A 22105-nucleotide genomic window follows, 5' to 3' on the forward strand; every position below is an offset into this window, starting at 1 on the left:
TTTCCAAACCTAAGTACTGTGTTTTGCAAAACTTTTTTGTTTTCTTCATAACAGCATTTCTCTCTTTAAACAGTCTATCGCCTGCTTTTATTAGTTTTTTATCTCTACTCTCTTAATTTTACTCCTTTTCTATTTAGTCTCTTTTTTCCCTCACCCTTTTTCTTCAGCTTCTCCTATGTCTTCCTGCTTGAATCTAATGATTAGACCTCCTTGCGTTCTAGTACTTTTGTCTGCTTGGAATATGCACACACAAACAAAACCGTTCAACTTTCTCAGTTCCGTTTCTACTATTTTCATAATTTATGAAACCACAGTAGATGTAATTTGCGTAAACATTCTCAACATACAAATTTCGTTTCCTGTAATTCTCAATATCAATTTGGAGTATTGTTTATCTATATCCTTAAATTTGACAAATGTTGATTATTAGAATCCTTTCCTACTTCTCAAAGAAGCAAGTTTCCATCTTTAAATTACATATTTCTGGTGCTTTATCTCATACCACTATGAATTACTTTTGCTTTATTTAAAAAATTTTAAAAAGAGATATTATGTAGGAAATACATTCTGGACTCGGGGAATATAGAGAGGTCTGAGGGCTTAAGAAGAATAGAAACTCATCTGGCTAGGTGGCACCAAACTGCATCACTTCAGGCCACACAATGTTCATTAACACCTAAAGGACTTTTTTTTTTTTTGTATATAAATTCTATAGCCAAAACGAAAATAAAACATAACCCACCAAAAATATTTTGTTTTACCTCTTGGTTGGTAATTTTGGCATCAAGCACACATACTTTAATCATAGAAATACTTTTCTTACAGAGAGATGGAGGTTGCTCGCTAAATAGAGCAAAGCAAAAAAAAAAAACAACAAAAAAAAACAAAACACCTTTCAGAATGAACAGGGCATTCATACAGAAACTGTGGAGGTGAAGTTGGCACTTACTCATGTCAAAGGACATTGTCTTTTGGCCAAGGCTGCCATCCTGTCTGCTTTGACACTTGGAAATGGCAATGGAGTTCGTAACACAAAACTGAATGTTGCCCTTCCTAATGTGAGGAGAGAATGAAATAGAGTACAAAAAAAAATGGCATTCAAGAATATAATCACCACGGTGGCTCATGCCTGTAATCCTAGTACTTTGGGAGGCTGAGATGGGTGGATCACCTGAGGTCAGGAGTTCGAGACCAGCCTGGCCACCATGAGGAAACCCTGTCTCTACTAAAAATACAAAAATTAGCTGGGCGTGGTGGCATGTGCCTATAATCCCAGCTACTCAGGAGGTTCAGGCAGAAGAATCACTTGAACCCGGGGGGGCAGAGCTTGCAGTGAGCCGAGATCACACCACTTCACTCCAGCCTGGGAGAAAGAGTGAAACTCCGTCAAAAAAAAAAAATATATATATATATATATATATATAATTATATGCAATATTGCTGGGAACAAAACAGACTCATCAGACTCATTGCTACACTAAGTCAATGATCTGAATTTCAGAATAAAAAGAGGATTTGAAATTTAACACCCAGAGTAATTTGAAAAAGTATGAAGAAGACATATTTTAAATAGGTGATTGTAGATTGATGGGATTTTCTTGATTTATTTCTGTACTTGAGCTTTTTCTCTGCAGTAAAGTTTATAAAATATAAACAGTACCCCTGTATTCTATGAAGAAACAGATAATACCCCCACTTGAGGTTGTTTTTGAAAAATTATTAATTGAAATTTAAAGTGAGAAAAATATTAGGTTTCTGAGAATAATCCTACAACATTGAAATGAATACATAAGAAATAAATTGGTTACCACAGCTCTCCTCTTTATTTTGCACTTTTGTATAACATACACCGAAAAACATATTCCATTAGTTTCCCTAGACCATCCTGTGACTTCTACCTTTTCCTTACATTTCATATTTTCCTACAAGATCTCATATTTCTCAACCCTCACTTCTATGTTTTGACCAATTTGTGTGTGTGTGTGTGTGTGTGTGTGTGTGTGTTGACCAATTTTTAAGCTGCATTTCTTTTCAGAGTACTAGACATCTCACTATTTTATTAATATTAGACATGTTAATAAAATGTCTATCATCAATATTATCAATTATTAATATTGTTAATATTAACTATGTTAATATCAATATTCATTATGTGCAACTCTTGAACATGCTATATATGCATAAGCATTTGGATAGATTCGATTGTTAAGGAAGAATGGACAGGATAAAGCCATGTGTACAGAGTGCAATAATGAGGTCCAGAAAAGCTGGATATTTATCTAGGAGAGTTTCTACTGCATGACATATTCGGTTGGTTGGGATGATTTGGCAGTAATCCCTGTGCTTTTAAAGGAGTAACTACAAAATAGAAGTGTTGTACCTTTTGAATTTAGCATGTCACTTCTTTACAAGTCTGTAAAAATTTTACAAGAATTTCAATATAAATTGTTTTCTGGAAATGTAAGTGACATTTAAAGAAATGTACAGACAAAATAATACACTAAGTATTTTACACACACACACAAAAGTTCTAAATGGTTAAATCTATCCCGTACTTATTATTGCAGTTTAACAAAAATTGATCACCCTTGAGGTTTGTGGTACTGTTGCTCATCACAGAGGTTAAAAAACCTTAATTGCTAGCTTATTTGGTTCAAAAGAATAAAAAGAATCAGAAAGAAAATAAATGTTTTTCAGAAATCCAAAAATAATTCTTTATTGCAGAATCATTAAATGTTAATTTATTGCCAAGTTCCTTGTTTTTATTGAAATAGTTGTGCTACTTTGGGGGAAATAGCGAACATTGTAAGTGATGTGTAGTGTTTGGTTGTCAGTTTCTACATTTTTAAACAAGGGACAAATGTATCTCTTGGAGTTAGCAGAAATTAAGCTGTTTATGTATCTTCTCATTGCTCAGAAATTTTGACCCACACATATGTATGGAAATTCAAATGTTTTTATACATAAGAGTTTTAACTCCTATAGTACCTTGTAAAAAATGTTAACTTCCATAGCAAAAAATATTTTGTTATGTTTTGCAGACCACTTTTATTACTGGAAAAGCAAGATGAACATGTTTTATGAATTCAGAAATAGGTAGAAATATCATGTTCTGTTTTGTATTGCTTGTGACAATGCACTATAAGTGATCAATAATTTTTGAGTGTTTGCTGTATTTCCACACCATTTTTGTCATCGTAAAAGTGATTGATAATTAACATAGTTCTCTTCAAATATGTCTTGATATAATTATGGAAATGTCTCTAAAAGACATAAAAGAATCTTGCGTATTAAAAAGTCATTCACCAGGAAGTGATATTAGAGTTGTAGGAATTGACAGGAGGTGGAGCCGAATGATAGTGGCAATAATGAGCGAGTGCTTCATGGAAGCATCAGGGTTACAGTATTGAAGATTATGTAGAACTTTATTAATGAGACAAGGGTAAAAGTGGAGGGCACTTTGTATGAGGGCAGTCTCATGAATGAAAGAATGCAGTTTCCAATGATACAGCAGTGAGAAGGTAACCCTGAAGTATTTCTTGGTATGTTCCAGTAAAAATAAACACATAAATAAATTAAATAAATAAATAAATAAATAAATAATCAGATGAGTATTATGGAAACAGCTTATGTATGGCTTTGATATCTAGATAGAATCGTTTGTGTTTGATGTGGTCTGAAATAGGGCATCATAATTTATTTTTAAGCAAAGTTGCAATATAATGAAAGCAGCATTTAATATGGATTATTCCAGAAGTGATAGGCAATATATAGGTGACAGTCGGAGAGTGGAGAGAAAATCTGGAGGCAGCTTGAGCTTTGAAAGTCCATAGGAAACATTTCCAGGAATGCAGGTGTGAAGTGAATGATAAGCTTTTAGCTTTTGGTGATGGCAATTAGAACACTGAAAAGGAGAGGATACCTGAGGCATTTAATTTACAATAACGCTGCGTATCTATATTTTAATCTTATAACTACCCTCATATGTTTGGTCTGACAGTTGTCGGTTTCATTCCATGGGCAAAATAGGTTACCGTTAATGCATTCCTTATCTTTCTGTTAAAGGCATTATTAAAAAATCCACATTGTCCTGCTTATACAAAGATAGTGCTACATAGTACTATCCACTATTACAATCCACTAAGAGCATGTACTTTGAATTATTTTCCAACAGTTGCAGAAAAATTTGCTGAAACAGACACATGCTCTCTCAGTCCATCCCCATTATAAACAATAGCTGGTACTTTTCAGATTGTTGGTAAGAATTGGTGACCCATTTGGTGGCTTGGGACTGAAAGCTCTGTATCCATCATATAGAAGAAGGTGGCTGATACATAATGGATGCCATCTTCCAATAGTGTTATTAATGCCATCTACTAAGCAACTGAACCAATCTACTATGTATAGTATCGAAGGTAAGCTAGCTGCCAGAAGATGACAGAAAGGTAAACTTAACAGCATTTGTCTTTGAGTTCTGTGTTGATGAACACTTTTGAACTTCTCACTAATTCTGTAGATTGTCAGCATACAAGGTCCAAATTAAACTTATAGCAAATTCGATGAAGAAATAGAGTTGATTCTGATGTGAATCTTATGAATGATAAAGGAGTACATTTTATATATTTAAAGTATTGATTCATACTAATTAATTGGAATGCCATTTAGGGGTCATTTATGATGTTATGGGGTTCAGCAATACAAGCATGAGAATTCTTTCTATTGAATAGAAAATTTATTTCCTGCTCTTTGGAAGGATGAGGCCCATTTTGTAATTGGAGTGTGAATGTTGCAAACAATATTTGCTATTGTTTGATTGTTTTTAGAACTGTATCAAAGAGCCTTAACCATTGTGTGTCATTTTTTGCTATATAGCCTCTAACCTAAGCGTCAATATATGATTGTTTTCATGTATTGTATTGATTGTATCAATGTCACATAATTTTGTCAGCAACAGCCTGGTCAATTCCATCTGCCCTGTTTTGATGACTGATTTCCTTATGTCAATAAATTGACAAGTAAGTTATCCAAATGAGCAATCTAAAAAAGATTGCTTTTAATATGCTTTTTTCCCCTTGGACAGTTAGTCAACTTTATACCAAGTCTCTGTGCATCCATTATTAGTATATTCTGGCCAGCTAAGCCTCTCTGAAAAGCGTGATTTTTACATAATAGATCTTTATTGGTTATATTGCTGTAATCAAATTATCTCTATGTTGTTGATCAGGGAGGAATTCTAGACATGTAAGTAAAATATTGTGTGAATTTTATTGAATGAAGCAATTAGGGCTCTTTGACCTTCTGGTTGCAACTTCTATTTTAGAAAGACATTAGAAACCCACATTTGAAAATGTTTAGGAATTTTCTCTTGGCAATAGAGTGCTTTCATTTTTAAAGGCAGAGAAGAAAACTTCACTTTCTGAGTTGTACTTGTCTATAGAAAAACTGTACTGGAGCTTTAGTATGATCCTGGCAAGCAGCTTAATCATCCCTGGCTCTAAAATACCTAACAAAGCTTGAGGGGGAAAATAAGACTTAAATTTTATAGAGAGTTCATTGTTTTGGGTACAATTTGTCTATTATTTTCCTGCAGATATGGTGATAATTATAACATAGTCATTAAAGCAGAGGTTACTTACCTAAAGAACAACAAAAAAAAATCTTTGTTAATGATGAAGAGAAAGTTGTAAGTAATTTAGAGGTGAACATAAAGATGGAAGAAGTGAAGCTGTGCTGGGATCCTGGGGATCAGGGAGAAGACATCACAGGCTTCTGTAACACTCAAAATAACAAATGATGCATAAATAGTACAGCAATATTTAATAAGCATTTTGATATCTTTGATGACCACTTCAGAAAATGAACATTAGTGAACAAAGTATAAAGCATATTTAAAATATTGAATCAAATGACAAGGACCAAGAATTGACAGTACCAGATTATGCATACTAAAAAGAAAACAAAAAATTAAGTAGCTATTTGAAAGAAAAAGTCTCAAAATGGATGTATTTTTAAAAAACTACACTGAATTAATAGAAGTTGGTATTGATTCAAACCAGGAACTGGAAATTCTTTTTAATTTATTTTTTTGTTTTATATTTTTTTGAGACAGAGTCCCACTCTGTCACTCAGGCTGGAGTACAGTGGCACAATCTCTGCTCATTGTAACCTTTGCCTCCTGGGTTCAAGCGATTCTCATGCCTCAGCCTCCTGAGTAGCTGGGACTACAGGCATACGCCACCACACCCAGCTAATTTTTGTGTCTTTAGTAGAGACAGGATTTCACCATGTTGCCCAGGCTGGTCTCGAACTCCTGGCCTCAAGTGGTCTGCCTGCCTCAGCCTCCTAAAGTGCTGGGATTACAGGCATGAGCCACTACACCTGGCAGAAATTCTCGCCCTAAACATGAGCACAAAGTTTATCTGATAATTGTTCATATAAATAATCTACTTCCATGCAAAAAGTTTAGATCAGTGTGAGAAACTATATTTAAATTTCACAAGTTAGAACTTTTAACTATAATTTATTATATTTTAATTATAATGTACTTATTTATAATTTAATTTTCATTCAGAGAATATCATAAAAAACTTGTATGTGTTTCTTGAGCTCAAAGGGCACAAAATCTTATTATTTTGTAATCAAAGAACAAAATAGGAAAAACAAAACAATGTATAGGAGTACAAGGCATTTTTCACCTTCCATTTAATGCTTATAATGTAGTCCAGGTCTTCGAAGTAGCCTAAGCATCTTGGAGCAGCCACTTAATATATTTTGATTTATGTTTATTTGTTTCTACAAATCACACGATGTGTAGATGAGTATTCTCAGGACACTGTGTCAGTAGTAATTTGTATTGGAAAAATTATTTTGCTAGATTTATTAACATTTACTACATATTTTTCAAGAAATTGTTCATTTTGTCATAAAAGAATTTTTCCATCAGTCTATAATAGCAAGAAGAAAGAATGCAAAAACAGAAATAAAAAGGTGCGTGGTGAGTGAATGAACAAACTGTAGAGTGTAAGGTTTTTAGGAAGAAATTAAGGAACTGATTCATAAATAAAAGAAAATGGTAATGAAAACAAAGTGAATTGATTGCAAACTTGCTGTTGATATAACCATAGAATACCAGATATCCATGGGAGAGCTTATAATGCTACTGGACATTTGTACACAACAGTGTGTATATGTGTCTGTGTGTGTGTGTGTGTGTGTGTGTGTGTGATGACGAGCGGGGGGGAGAAAGGATGTATCATTGTATTTTTTATTCTAGGTTTGTTTTTTATTTGTATGTAGTTACCACAATAATATTCAAATTTTAGGGGAAAAATGAGAATTTTTTTACTTCTGCAAGTATATTTAATACAACCCATCCAAATTTATTCTAAATACATTTTGATACAATTTGTCAACCTATAATTCTTCAAGAAGTGGAATCAGCAGTTGGTAATAATTGCGCATCTGTGGTTAATTAGCTCGGTTGAATCATGGAGCTAATGAGGCCAAAGCCTGGGTTTGATCTCTGCGTGGGCTGGTGAGTTTTGCTCTATTCCTGGGTCGTAGACTGCAGTTCAAACCCAGGCCAAGTATCTCATGGATGCATGTCACTGACCATAAGAAATCGGGCAAGGGAAAGTAACTTCAACAGGTCCGGAACACATCTTCAAACTATATACAGCATCTGCTTGTTAATGTATGAAGAGAAGCATTAGTTATGAACTCAGTACTCCTACAAAAAGACACACAGGAAATTTTCTGTGGCCTCAAATGAAACATTGAGGAATAAGTAATATTAGGAATTACCTAAAGAGCGCATGGGAAATAGCTAATTCATAACCACAAACAGAATCTATTTCAAATGGCAAGAGAAGCAAAATCCCTGTCATTTCCACACATTGATTTTTCCTTGGTAGATTGTAAAGGACTTTAAGGGGTTGGATGAAGAGTTCTGAATCAACTGTGAAATAAGACAAAGGAGGGAGGAGAGAAAGCAGATGGAAAGCCAAAATGTCACATTCGTTGCAGATAAAGACTAGAGGATGTAGTTTAGACCCACAGGTAAATGGGCTCCTTAACACTAACCTCAGAATTAGAGACATTTCCCACCCACATAGGCTAAGAAAACACAGGTCTCCCCAGTGCGACCGGCTTTACTTTGTGGCCTGATAACGCTTTTCATAGGAAGATCATCCCCAAGGAGAAAAAGGGTGGGGAGAAAGGGGGTGTTGTCATATATGGACAGATTTTTTTTCTTACAAACATATAAATCAGATTGGGCCACTGGTTAAGACTGAGTGAGAGAAGGAGAGAGGCCTGGATTGTTCCATATGAAAAAAAAAATCAAGAGTGGAAAATAATTCCTGCCACCCCCATCTTCAACTATATATTTTATTTTTAAATTGGATAAATGGCCAGTGTAGGATGAAAACCAAGAAAAATGCCAGAAACTGAGACTTAGACTGTATGTCCATTGTGGTAGATAGAAACTTGTGAACTTACTAAGAATCAATGTATCTCTGTTGCAGTGTGATGGTCTTTCCTCATGATCTCCCAAATTTCTAAGGGTAGTTGGTTCCCAGTGTGTCTGCCACATTGTGATCACAAAAATATCATGATCATGAAGAGATGCTTTGTTTGGAAATGCCTACAAATAATGATGGAAGGGCCAAATTGAAAGTAAATATTTTGCTGAAATTATCCATTTACCAATTCATTATCATTAACAATAAACTCAACATAACATTAGTCTAATGAGAGCTCATTTAAAAAAAAATGTTATGTTGTTAAATATATCCTTTAAACATTGTCGGATATATTCCCTTTAGGGATTCACAATGCACTTCATCTCTCTAATGTTTGACTTTATCACAATGTTTTTCATACTTTGGTAAGTAATCCCATCTAACTGCTGTGTGATAATTTAAGTTTGGGTAACACTAATCAAAACCATAATGTGAGCAAGTTCTTTGTAGTAATATTTTATGATGTTTAGTTTACTAATAATGATGAATAGATCATTTATCCTTCAATGATGTTTGCTTTAAAAAAAGCTATAAATTCATGGCATAGTAAGTTGAAATAGCATTTTAGTTGTTGTAGAAATGATAATTAACAGCTTTTTGTAGATGCTGTTTTGTATTTTTTTACTCTGTTATGGTCTATAGAGAAAGACTCTTGGAGTGCATTTGCATTGCTGCAATTGTGATTTTCTTTTTTTATTATTATGCTTTAAGTTCTAGGGTACATGTGCACAACGTGCAGGTTTGTTACATAGGCATACATGTGCCATGTTGGTTTGCTGCATCCATCAACTCATCATTTACATTAGGTATTTCTCCTAATGCTATCCCTCCCCCAGCACCCTTCCGCAACAGGCCACAGTGTGTGATGTTGCCCGCCCTGTGTCCAAGTGTTCTCGTTGTTCACTTCCCACCTGTGAGTGAGAACATGCAGTGTTTGGTTTTCTGTCCTTGTGATAGTTTGCTGAGAATGATGGTTTCCAGCTTCATCTGCATCCCTGCAAAGGACATGAACTCATCCTTTTTTATGGCTGCGTAGTATTCCATGGTGTATATGTGCCACATTTTCTTTATCCAGTCTATCATTGATGAACATCTGGGCTGGTTCCAAGTCTTTGCTGTGAATAGTACCACAGTAAACATACGTGTGGATGTGTCTTTATAGTAGAATGATTTATAATCTTTTGGGTATATACCCAGTAATGGGATGGCTGGGTCAAATAGTATTTCTAGTTCTAGATCCTTGAGGTATCACCACACTGTCTTCCACAATGGTTGAACTAGTTTACACTCCCACCAACAGTGTAAAAGGGTTCCTTTTTCTCCACATCCTCTCCAGCACCTGTTATTTCCTGACTTTTTAATGATCGCCATTCTAACTGGTGTGAGATGGTATCTTATTTTGGTTTTGATTTGCATTTCTCTGATGACCAGTGATGATGAGCATTTTTTCATGTGTATTTTGGCTGCATAAATGTCTTCTTTTGAGAAGTGTGTGTTCATATCCTTCACCCACTTTTTGATGGGGTTGTTTGTTTTTATCTTGTAAATTTGTTTAAGTTCTTTGTAGATTATTTAAGAATCCTACATGTTATTTGTGGCTTACAAAAAACTTTAACCTTAGCTTATATAGAGATATTGATTGAATTTAGGTCTCAACCTCAAGATTCCATTGAAAGTGGTTATACAGACATCTAAGTTCATTTATTCCTCTTTAATAATACATAAAGTCCCATTATTATTTATACAGTTAATTTATCTTTGGGGAAGTCGTCAACAAAATGACATCACAAAAATTAATCAGTTACATTCAAATGGAATAAAATGTAATCATGGAGATTCCAAATTATATTAAAAACATCTATATACAAAATACTTTTTAAAATTAGGCCTTTTGTTGCAAAAAAAAGAATTTTTAATTTGTCGCCCAGGCTGGAGTGCAGTGGCAGGACCTTGACTCTCTGCAACCTCCACCTCCCTGGCTCAGGCAATCCTTCTACCTCATCCTCCTGAGTAGCTGGGACTATAGGTGCGTGTCACCATGTCCAGCTAAAATTTTTGGATTTTTGGTAGGGACAGGGTTTTACCATGTTGCCCAGGCTGGGAAAATGATTGCTTTTTTAAAAAGCCATCTTTTGGTATGTTTGTTTATTATGATTCTACTTAAATTCTCACTGAATGCTTTTCCAGAAGTTATTGCAAAACAGAACTCTGAACATTCTTCCTGTTCTTCTGTGCACAAGCAAACAGTCCATCCAGATAACCCAGATTGCACCAAACTCAAACTTTACTTTTACTTATTGGCAGTGAATTTTACTCCCCTCTTAAAAATCTAGTGATCTAAACCAGACTCTGGTTTAGAGTGTTCTATAAAATTATACAGGGAAAATCATTCTATATTGTATGCCTCCTCTTATCTCCATTACCCTCATAGGGGCAGGCAGGCTGGAGTGAGAGAGAAATAGAGGAAGAGATAAAGGAAGAAAAATGCAATAGAATATATGTTTTCCCTGAAAAGCACACTCAGTGAACAAAATTAGCCCTTGGGTTGCGCGGATCCTGGGTTCTACATCATGGCTATTGTTTATTACTTGAAGTAAGTATTATTTCAGTTTATTGATTTGTAAAAGAGAATAATAGCATCTACCCTGCTAAACTTTCAAAGATATTAACTGACATAATACGTGTAGCATCATATAAATGTACAGTCATGTAATATGTGCATATAGACGTACAATAATGTACATGATATAAATGTATAATAATGGTAGCATCATCGCCCTTTTTAAGAAATGATGCTGAGAAATTTTTCCAGATAGATTTCTGTTTATAAATATTTTCAATTTAGGTATAAAGTCCTGAGGTGTAAACAATGACTATAGTGGCTAATATTTAATTTTTAGTATGTGCTAGACATGTTCTGACTCTTTTAGATGAATATATTTTTATTTAATTATTTCAATGACCCAATTAGGTAATTATTTCCTTTTATTCTTATTGCAAAGGAGAGGAAAGTGAACACATGTTGACTAAAAGGCTTACCCCAGGTTACAATGCAAAAAGGGGTTCAGGTTATCTTGTCTACCCTTAGTTTTGACAGGCAATCTCTTCTACAGAATCCTTTCACACAATGTTCCAGCCTCTTTTGAAATTTATTCCAGTAAATGAGGCAGGGCATGCTAGTATGCTCATTTTTCTGTGTAGACTCCCTTCCACAGTAACTCCATAGATTTAAAACAAACTTTTGTCCTTTTTTTTTTTTTCAACTTTTATTTTAGATTCAGGAGTAACATGTACAGGTTTGTTACCTGGCTGTATTGCCTAATGCTGAGGTTTGGGGCCAAATGATCCCATCACTCAGGTACTGAGCCTAGTACCCAATAGTTAGTTTTACAGTCCTTGACCTCCTCCCTTCCTCCCACCTTTAGAGTCCCAAGTGTCTATCGTTGCCATCTTTATGTTCATGAGTACCGAATATTTACCTCCCACTTATAAGTGAAAACATGTGATATTTGGTTTTCTATTTCTATTTGGCAATAAATTAACTTGGGAGAGTGTCCTCCAACTGCATCCATGTTGCTGCTAAGGATAGGACCTCATTCTTTTTTATGGCTGCATAGCAGTCCATGTACCACATTTTCTTTATGTAGTCCTCTGTTGTTGGGCGCCTAGGTTGATTCCATGTCTTTGCTATTATGGATAGTGCTCTGATGAACATGCCAGTGCATGTGTCTTTTTCATAGGATGCTTTGTTTTCTTTTGGATATATAGCCAGTAATGGGATCACTGGGTAGAATGATAGTCCAGGTTCTTTGAGAAATTACCAGACTGCTTTCCACAGTGGCTGAACTCATTTACATTCCCATGACCAGCGTATAAGTGTTCCCTTTTCCCACAGCCTTAGCAGCATCTGTTGTTTCTTACTTTTAGATAATAGCCATTCTGACTGGCCTGAGACAGTACCTCATTGTGGTTTTAATTTGCATTTCTCTGATGATTAGTGACGTGGAGAATTTTTTCATATATTTCTTGGCCACTTGTATTTCTTTTAAGATGTGTCTGTTCATGTTTTTGCCTACTTTTTAATAGTTTTTTTAATTACTCAATTGTATAAGTTCCATATAGATCCTGGATATTAGCCCTTTGTTTGATGCATAATTTGTAAATGTTTTCTCCCATTCTGTAAGTTCTCTGTTTCCTCTGTTGATACTTTCTTTTGCTGTGCAGAAGCTCTTTAGGTCCCACATTGTCAATTTTTGTTTATGTTGTGACTGCTTCTGAGGACTTAGTCATAAATTTTTTTCCCAAGGCCAATGTCCAAATGGTGTCGCCTAGGTTTTCTTCTAGCATTCTTATAGTTTGAAGTCTTAACATTTACATTTTTATTTCATCTTGAGTTAAATTTTTGTATATGGTGAAAAATAGAGGTCCAGTTTTATTCTGCTGCATATGGCTAGCCGGAATCAAGAATAAGAAGTCCTTTCTCCCTTGCTTACTTTTTACTTCAATTTTGTTGAAGATCAGATAGGCTGTAGGTATGCAGCTTTATTTCTGTGGTCTTGATTCTGTTCCATTGATCTTTGTGTCTAGTTTTCTACTAGGACCATGTTGTTTGGTTACTATAGCCTTATAGTAGAAAGTCAGGTCAGTGTGATGCCTCCAGATTTGTTCATTTTGCTTAGGATTGCTTTGCCTATTTAGGCTCTTTTATGGTTGCATATGAATTTTAGAATAGTTTTTTCTAATTCTGTGAAAAACAACATTGGTAGTTTAATAGGAATAGCTCTGAATCTGTAGATTGCTTTGGGCAGTCTGGCCATTTTAATGATACTGATTCTTTCAATCCATGAGCCTGGAATGTTTTTCCATTTCTTTGTCTTTTAGCAGTGTTTTGTAGTTCTCCTTGTAGAGATCTTTCACTTCCTGGGTTAGATGTATTTGGAAATATTTTATTTTTTGTGTGACTATTGTAAATGGGATTGTATTTTTAATTTGGCTCTCAGCTTGAGCTTTATTGATGAATAGAAATGCTACTGGTTTTTGTACATTGATTTTTTTATCCTGAAACTTTATTTAAGTTACTTATCAGTTCCAGGAGTCTTTTGGTGGCCTCTATGGTTTTCTACTAGTTATAATGGAAATAATCTAATAATCCCATTATTAGATTTATTGAAATAATCTAATAAAATAATCACTGTTACAATCATAATAATTATAATAATTATGATTCTAATAAAGAATCTCATCATATATGAAGAGAGAGAGCTTGACTTCTTTTCCTATTTGGCTGCCTTTTATTTCTTTGTCTTGTTTGATTGCTTTGGCTAGCACTTCCAGTTATATGTTGAACAGGAGTGGTGAGAGTGGGCAGCATTGTTCTTTTCTACTTCTCAAAGGGAATGCTTCTGGTTTTTGCACACTCAGTATGATGTTGGTTGTGAGGTTGTCACAGGTAGCTTCTGTTATTTTGAGATATGTTCTTTCAATGTCTAGTTTCTTGAGGGTTTTTATCATGAAAGGATGTTGGATTTTATCAAAAGCTTTAAAGAAGCGTTTTGTTGAGTTAAGTTGATATTATTTTTTACTTATTACTAACAAGCATAAATATCTGAAACTGTAGAATAAAACACTTCTACAATATATCACTTCTATTGAAAAAAGGAATTTCCGTAATAATTTGGACAAATGATAGTGAAGGGAGGAGGGGATATTTCTAAAACAAATTCTGATATGTCACAACGAGACTTTATAAATGTAAAATTAGATGCTGCTTATTATGTACATGGAGAAAGGCATTTTGTAGTATAGTCTGAGCCTTTTGAAATGAAACATACTAATCATGCTTGCTCAACATATGAAAGAAATCTTTGTAAACACACATGCACATGTTATCATTTCAGAAGCTCAGGCTAAATAGTTAAATAGATCCATTCTCCACACCCTAGATAAATGTCTAGGTAAATAAACTATCATCTAGATTTATCTAGATACATTTCTAGATAAATTTATCTAGATACGTTTCTAGGTAAATTTATCTGGATACATTTCTAGGTAAATTTATCTGGATACATTTCTAGGTAAATTTATCTGGATACATTTCTAGGTAAATTTATCTGGATACATTTCTAGGTAAATTTATCTGGATACATTTCTAGGTAAATTTATCTGGATACATTTCTAGGTAAATTTATCTGGATACATTTCCAGGTAAATTTATCTGGATACATTTCCAGGTAAATTTATCTGGATACATTTCCAGGTAAATTTATCTAGATACATTTCTAGATAAACTATCATATTTATCAAATTCACATATCTGTAGTTAAACACTATGATCACTGATCCATTGTCTGTAAAGTAAATAATGCAAATGAAATTCAGAAGTCAATTCTGACCCCAACTCTACTATAGACAAAGTTGTTTTCAAAAACAAGTTTGATTTCAAGTTGTTGGATTGAAAAAAACAAAAAACAAAAAAGTATATACTCTGCGTAAAAGTAATAAAGATATTACTTTTAGCTTTACTAATCTAGTTTTCTTTTCTATCTTAAGATAACAAATAGGAAGGTAGTCTTTTTAAATTGAAAACATAATATAAAAAGTTGTAATTGTTTAATTGTATACATACACACATATATACATATAGACATGCACAAATATATTTATGTACACACATTCTTCCCTTTTCATATCACTTTCCATTTTTATTTTTCTTTAAAAGCAATTTTTTGAGACACGGGTATTACTGTATCACCCAGTCTTTAATCAAACTCGGGTTCAAGTGATCCTCCCACCTCAGCCTCCCAAGTAGCTGGAACTACTAGGATGTACCACTATGCCTGGCTCCATTTTCAAGTAATAAGGAAACAAAGATTTGACGAAGTAGTGCTGGGATTTGTTCATTAGAAATCCATTTCAAAACTATTTTGAAAACATGGTCAAGACACATAATGTACCTGATAGCATACTTGAATTATTCTATCAAAAATATGCAAATAATAAATTTATTGATGTATATACATTACACCTAGCTTTGTGTTTTCTCCTTTCTATCTTCTGCCCAAAGTGGGATATGTTACTACCTATGAGCCACCAAAGAGCAAACACTAGATGACTGCTTACTTTTTTTGTAGCCTTCTAGATATTACATCATTGGAATGTCAGACAAAGACTTGAAATTCATACTCCATCAAGTATGTGATTTTTGTAATACTTCAGGAACAGAATAAATTTTAAAATATTTCACAGGATTGTGAAATTTTTACCCACCAGTGTCTAGATGTACATGAAACTCTTCAGATTTTGTTTTCACACCTTCTCACCCAGCCTCCTTTTTACAACTGCTCTCAGTTATGACCAGCACTTTACACTTTCAAAAGTACACATGACTTAACTGTCATAAGCCATCAGAGGAAAAACATTTGGCTTTATGTTAAAGAACTTTTCCCATGTTTTATCATTTCTACAAGATTTTAAGCTTTTTGAAGACATGGAAATATTTCTCGTGTAGCACTTTACACATATGGAGTACTCGTTTTTTATTAAATATCAAAGGAGTGAAAGCCATCTTCCCACTATTCTATGATTGGATTATCTGTATGTTTTTTCTGGGCCACTGAAGATTAAGTTGAATAAACGAGGAGCTGGCACAAACCCTGACAGACAGGAGAAAGTTGACATCCTAACAGAGACAAAGAAAGAAGTATAAATGAAGATAATGAAACTCAAAATATAAATAAAAAATAAATATAATATAATGAATATAAAATATAAAGACGATGTAGATTAGGGATAAATAAATTCTGTCTTTTAAAAACTGTATGGACCTTCTACTCTGGACAGCAGGCTACATAGACATTGAATATTACAGCAATTTAAAGGAGCATATTCTTTTTTGTGAAAGACTATCTTGCTCCATTAAGGAGATGGGACACTGTGTTCAATCAAAGTGCAAAATCAAAGCCTGTAATCATGACACCTAGAAAACTAAATTTACCTAGAAAGCTAAAATGATGATACTGTTTTCTGTTTTGTAACTCCAAATATGCAATGGTTTCTAAATATATATAATATATGTACTTAGATACATATATTTAGATAAAATAATATATAATATATTTAAAAACATATTTTTTATTTTAAAAATTATTTTAAATAGTCTTTGGTTAAGTCAATTTCCAGGTATTTCTTTGGTTAGTTTCTACATACTGAATTTTATATGTGGCTTTTGTAAATGGAATTTTTAAAATTTCATTTTCAGGTTGTTTACTGTTCGTGTATAGAAATGCTACTGGTTTTTGTGTGTTGATTTTGTATCCTGCAATTTTACTGAATCAGTTTGTGTACAAATCACATACATTCTTTTTTTTCTTTTTAGTTACACAGGTATTTTGTAAAATAAAGAAGTTATTCATTTACGAACATAATATGAATAAAATTATCCTTGCGTTACTCTAAAAATGAAGGTTATAGATAAACAAAAATCAATGTTTTCACCCATATTAGTATGGTAATCTAGCAAAGTCTGTGTGCAGAACATGGACAGTATACTCCTTCTATAGCCCATGAGATGATTGCAAGTATAAATCTTACGAGATTTCCATTTGGTTCTCCTGGAGATAAGGGAGGCTTAAAAACTGATGTATTCAGTCCAGTGGACATTGATATTGGGATAATCTGGAATATTCCATTATGGATCTGGAACAAATTTAACACAATTCACTACAGAAGGCAGTGTATGAATAATCCACGTGTTTTGCTAATTCTGCCTGCTCTTGGTTCAGTGACATGCTTTTTAAGGAGAATCTGTCATTACACATGCAGAAGACATTCAGGCCTGGGGGATATCACTACTCCAGCATAACCTCAAGTTAGTGGGGAGATTAAAGTCTGAAGTCAAAATTATTTCATCTGAAGTCAAAATTGTTATAAAATTGAAAGCACATACTTGAGGGTAAAGTGAGGTCATAGAGTGACTTTTCAAAAGCAGAATATACCATCTATAACTGAGAACAGACAGAGGAAGAGTGCCTGGTGAGCTGTGGTAAACAGAAAACCGAGGTGCAGCTCCTTTTGTGCACTCAGACACCATACTGGGTTGTAGACTGGATTCACTCTACCTTTCTAGGATGGCATTAATTAATTATTATTCATTTTTCATTCTTCAAAACACCCACATTTACACCTAGATATTGCTTGAGCATATTCATTTGACTGTGGAGAAACATACTTATCAAATAATCCAGTTGCAATAAGGGAATAATGAACAGGTATTTTCAGTTCTAGGGGTCATGGCCTTCCCAGCAGTACTCCCAATTAATGGTTCAAATATGGGATTGGCTCTTCACTGGGCAGCTCTGGCTCAAGCTTCACTTCTTTCCAAAGGCTTTTCCACTTACTTGAGGTGATGCAATTGATGATGTCATATGTACATTTGATATTGAATCAAGAAAGCCCTGATGATGCCTCCCATTAAATAGAAAGAAATGTCTTGAATATTTATGATTTTGTTATTTAAGTCTGAATAAAACCTTTCATTTGCGAAATGGTTGTTCTTGTAGCCCATCCTTTCCTTTAAATCTGAAATTAGTTAATACGTAAAACATAACTCCTAAGTGGTCAAGAAAGATGCCAGACTTCCTAGTCTGCTATACTTAACATGCAAACCTCACTTGGCATGTAAATCAGAAAATGAAATATTGTGAATGGTTACCATAAATGTCTTCTTAAACGAAGTCCAATTAATAAGACAACTAATAGTTTTACTGGTCTGCAACATCTTTGACTACCCAAATTTGTTCATTTTAAACTTGACGTGATTTATCATTTTTAACTCAAAACAGCACTAGAACCTCTTTAAAATTTCATGGAAAGAAAGGATTTATGACACATATTTAAAATTTATTGGCTATTTTTTTTTTAATTTCAAAGCAATTTATTTCAGGCCATTGTAATCTGGTTTATATGGTCCCAGAGGGATGATTGTGGAACCCCAAATTCTTAAACCAGTCAAAACCCCACTGAATCTGCCAAACGAAGATTGAATGAAGACCTGAAGGCCAAATCTCTAGATCTGAGAAGACCAAATATCCAAAAGCAGCAGAAGAGGCATTATACAAAATTACTTAGAAAAAGCCCTTATATTAAAAATTACATATTATTCAGTTTCTCTGTTTTGGAAAATTAAAAATTAAATGTACAATTTTATAGTTATTACAAAAGTAAGGGTTAAAACCCTAAACCACTTAAAACACCAGTTTTACCACACACTTAAACACAGAACTCTTTTCCCCAATGCGTGATGGGTAGTATTATACTAGCAAAGATAACTGTACTTTATGAACTTCATACTTGTGTAAGTTGATTAGGGAAATTATTTTTAGAGTTATCAATTGAATCAATTCACATAAATTGCTTGGCACAATATCTGTACTTTAGAGGTGCTTAAAAATATTATTATTTTTCTATTTGTGTGTGTGTGTGTGTGTTTTTGTTTGTTTGTTTTTTGAGATAGAGTCTTGCTCTGTCACCCAGGCTGGGGTGCAGTGGCGTGATCTCTGCTCACTGCAAGCTCCACCTCCTGGGTTCACGCCATTCTCCTGCGTCAGCCTCCCAGGTAGCTGGGACTACAGGCACCCACCACTACGCCCAGCTAATTTTTTGTATTTTTAGTAGAGACGGGGTTTCACCGTGTTAGCCAGGATGGTCTCGATCTCCTGACCTCGTGATCCACCCATCTCGGCCTCCCAAAGTGCTGGGATTACAGGTGTGAGCCACCGCGCCTGGCCCTATTTGTGTTTATTAACTAAAATGTTTTAACTATAACTTTTAAGTGTGTTAATACATATTGACTCATGTCAGTAATGATAAAACCTCATTTCACTTTTTGGTTGGTGTTTTAAGAACTTACGTTTATTTAAAATTCATCATTCCACTATGCAGCCATCAAAAGGAATGAGATCATGTCCTTTGCAGGGACATGGATGAAGCCATTATCCTCAGCAAACTAATGCAGGAACAGGAAACCAAACACCGCATATTCTCACTTACAAGTGGGAGCTGAACAATGAGAACACATGGACACAGGGAGGGGAACAACACACAGTGGGGCCTGCCGTGGGTGGCAGGGGAGGGAGAACATCAGTATAAACAGCTGATGCACGTGGGGCTTAATACCTAGGTGATGGGTTGATAGGTGCAGCAAACCACCATAGCACACGTTTACCTGTGTAACAAACCTGCACGTCCTGCACATGTATCCCAGAACTTAAAATAAAATAAAATAAAACTCCTCATTTCGATTAAATTATTTTCATCATTTCCCATTTGATACAAAAATAATGGTCATGAGTTATTAATGAATCTCGAGGTTTAATTGACCATAAGGGTAAAAATAATGCAGTTTAGTTTTCTACATTAATTATTTGGAGTCATTTAATTAAAAAAAAAAAAAAAAAACAGGCCTTGTTCTCTGTACATTCTAATTTTCTAAAGAACTTCCAGACAATATTGTCTGAGGACTTTGGAATATTCTTCATTTATGTTACTTTAAAGAAGCCTTGTAAAATGTCTTTGATTAAACATAATTGTGGAAAATTTTATTTTTAATGAAAATAAGAATCCCATTAGAAGTCTATCATTTTATTCACATGACCCCAATGGACTTCAAAATATATATGACTTCAAAATATACATTATTACCTACTATCATTACCTGCATTTAGGCCTTGCTTTTAAGTTTCTCTTTGTGATTGACATGGTTTTCTTTCTTTCTGACTTAAATTAATTTCAACATCCTTATTATTGTCATCAACTACTTTATCCTCCTGCTTTTCATGCCATCTCTGCCCCTCCATCCATCACTATCAAGTGTCACCTACAACCACAACACACCACACCACATTGTTTCTTATAGGCTTTTTTTTTTTTTTTTTTTTTTTTCTGTTGCCTAGGCTTGAGTGCAGTGGCGCCATCTCAGGTCACTTCAACCTCCACCTCCTGGCCTCAAGCGATTCTCCCGCCTCAGCCTCCTGAGTACCTGGAATTACAGGTGCCCACCACTATGCTCAGCTAATTTTTGTATTTTTAGTAGAGACGAGGTTTCACCATGTTGGCCAGGCTGGTCTTGAACTCCCAACCTCAAGTGATCTACATGCCTCAGCCTCCCAAAGTGCTGGGATTACAGGTGTGAGCCACTGTGCCCTGCTTCTTATAGCCTTTTTTATTAATCTATTTTTTTCCAACTTCTTGGTCTAAATAAATCTGAATTTTTCAACTAGTTTGCCTCATGCAATTTTCTCCTCTATTGATTCTCAAGGCATGAATCATCAAAGCGGTCTTGTCAAAAGGAAGCCTTACTTTTTTACTAAAATTATGAAGAAATTGAAGCAAATGTGATTTCAAAGACCTAACTTTATCCAATTTTCTACTTTATTCCAAGCTCTACATTTTCACAGTAAAACTTCTGTTTTATCTTTTAACAACATGATAAAGAAAAACACAGATGGAAGAACATTGAGGGGGAATTCCTAAATGGGAGCAGTTAGCAGCTATGAAAATGTAGATATTCAAGAAGAAAAGAAAAAGTAAGCAAAACTGAATCATGAGACCATAGAAGAGTCAAAAAAATGTCAATTTATCTCAGCTTTCTGCAAACTACAACCCATGGGCCAAATTCAGGGTCTGTTTTTGTACAATCTACACATTAAGAATGGTTTCTACAATGATACGTGTTAGAAAAATGTTTAGAAAGTCATATTTTATGATGTGAAAATTGATAAAATGTTGTTGTCCATAAATAAAGTTTTATTGGAACACCATCACACTTTCATTTATGTATTTTCTATGACTGTTTTTATGCTGTAACAGCAGAATTAAGCAGTTGCGACACAGATCATATGATATGCAGCATGTAAAACATGTATTATCTAGCCCTTCATAGACAAGTTTGCTGTCTCCAGATTTAGAACATTCCCCTAAGTTAATTTTCCCAGCTGATTACATCATTGTTTATTGAATATCAGCTCTGGAATTTCAAGTTCAAATAAACCAAGGAGTACCTTCAGATTTTTTCATTAGAGTTTTTCTTTACAGTAACACAAGGTGGGAGCAAATAACCAGTAAGAGCAGTTACCTTCGTGTATCTGTCATTTTACAAAAAATAAACTGTTCATTTTGGGATAACTGTACACTTATGCAGTTGTAAGAAATAAAACAGAGTTAGATTAATCTTTATCCAGTTTCTCCAGTGCTAAAATCTTGAAAACTGTAGTACAATTGGAAAACAATGAAACAGTTGTACAAAATAGTACAACTGAAAACAATATTATAGCCCAGATGTTAACATTGATATAGTCAAGATACAGAATGTTTCCATTACTATTAGAATCCCTTGTGTTGCCCTTCTATAGATACACCTCCTTCTCTCTCACTCCCATCTCTGCCTTCACTCCTTAGCAACTTACCTGTTTTCCATTTCTATAATTTTAACATTTCAGGAATATGAAAATGTAATCACAGAATGTGATCTTTGGGGATTGGCCTTTTTCACTCAGCATAATTCTCTTGAAATCAACCACATTGCTGAG

General features: G+C 34.3%; 1 protein-coding gene across 7 annotated transcripts in view; it reads left to right on the forward strand.

Annotated features, from left to right (window-relative positions):
* Positions 1-22105, forward strand: part of LOC100936428 (uncharacterized) — a 600254-nt gene that overhangs the window by 458865 nt on the left and 119284 nt on the right. The gene's annotated exons all lie outside the window — the stretch shown is intronic.

This window comes from Pongo abelii, chromosome 22, assembly GCF_028885655.2.
Source record: "Pongo abelii isolate AG06213 chromosome 22, NHGRI_mPonAbe1-v2.0_pri, whole genome shotgun sequence".
Classification (NCBI taxonomy): domain Eukaryota; kingdom Metazoa; phylum Chordata; class Mammalia; order Primates; family Hominidae; genus Pongo; species Pongo abelii.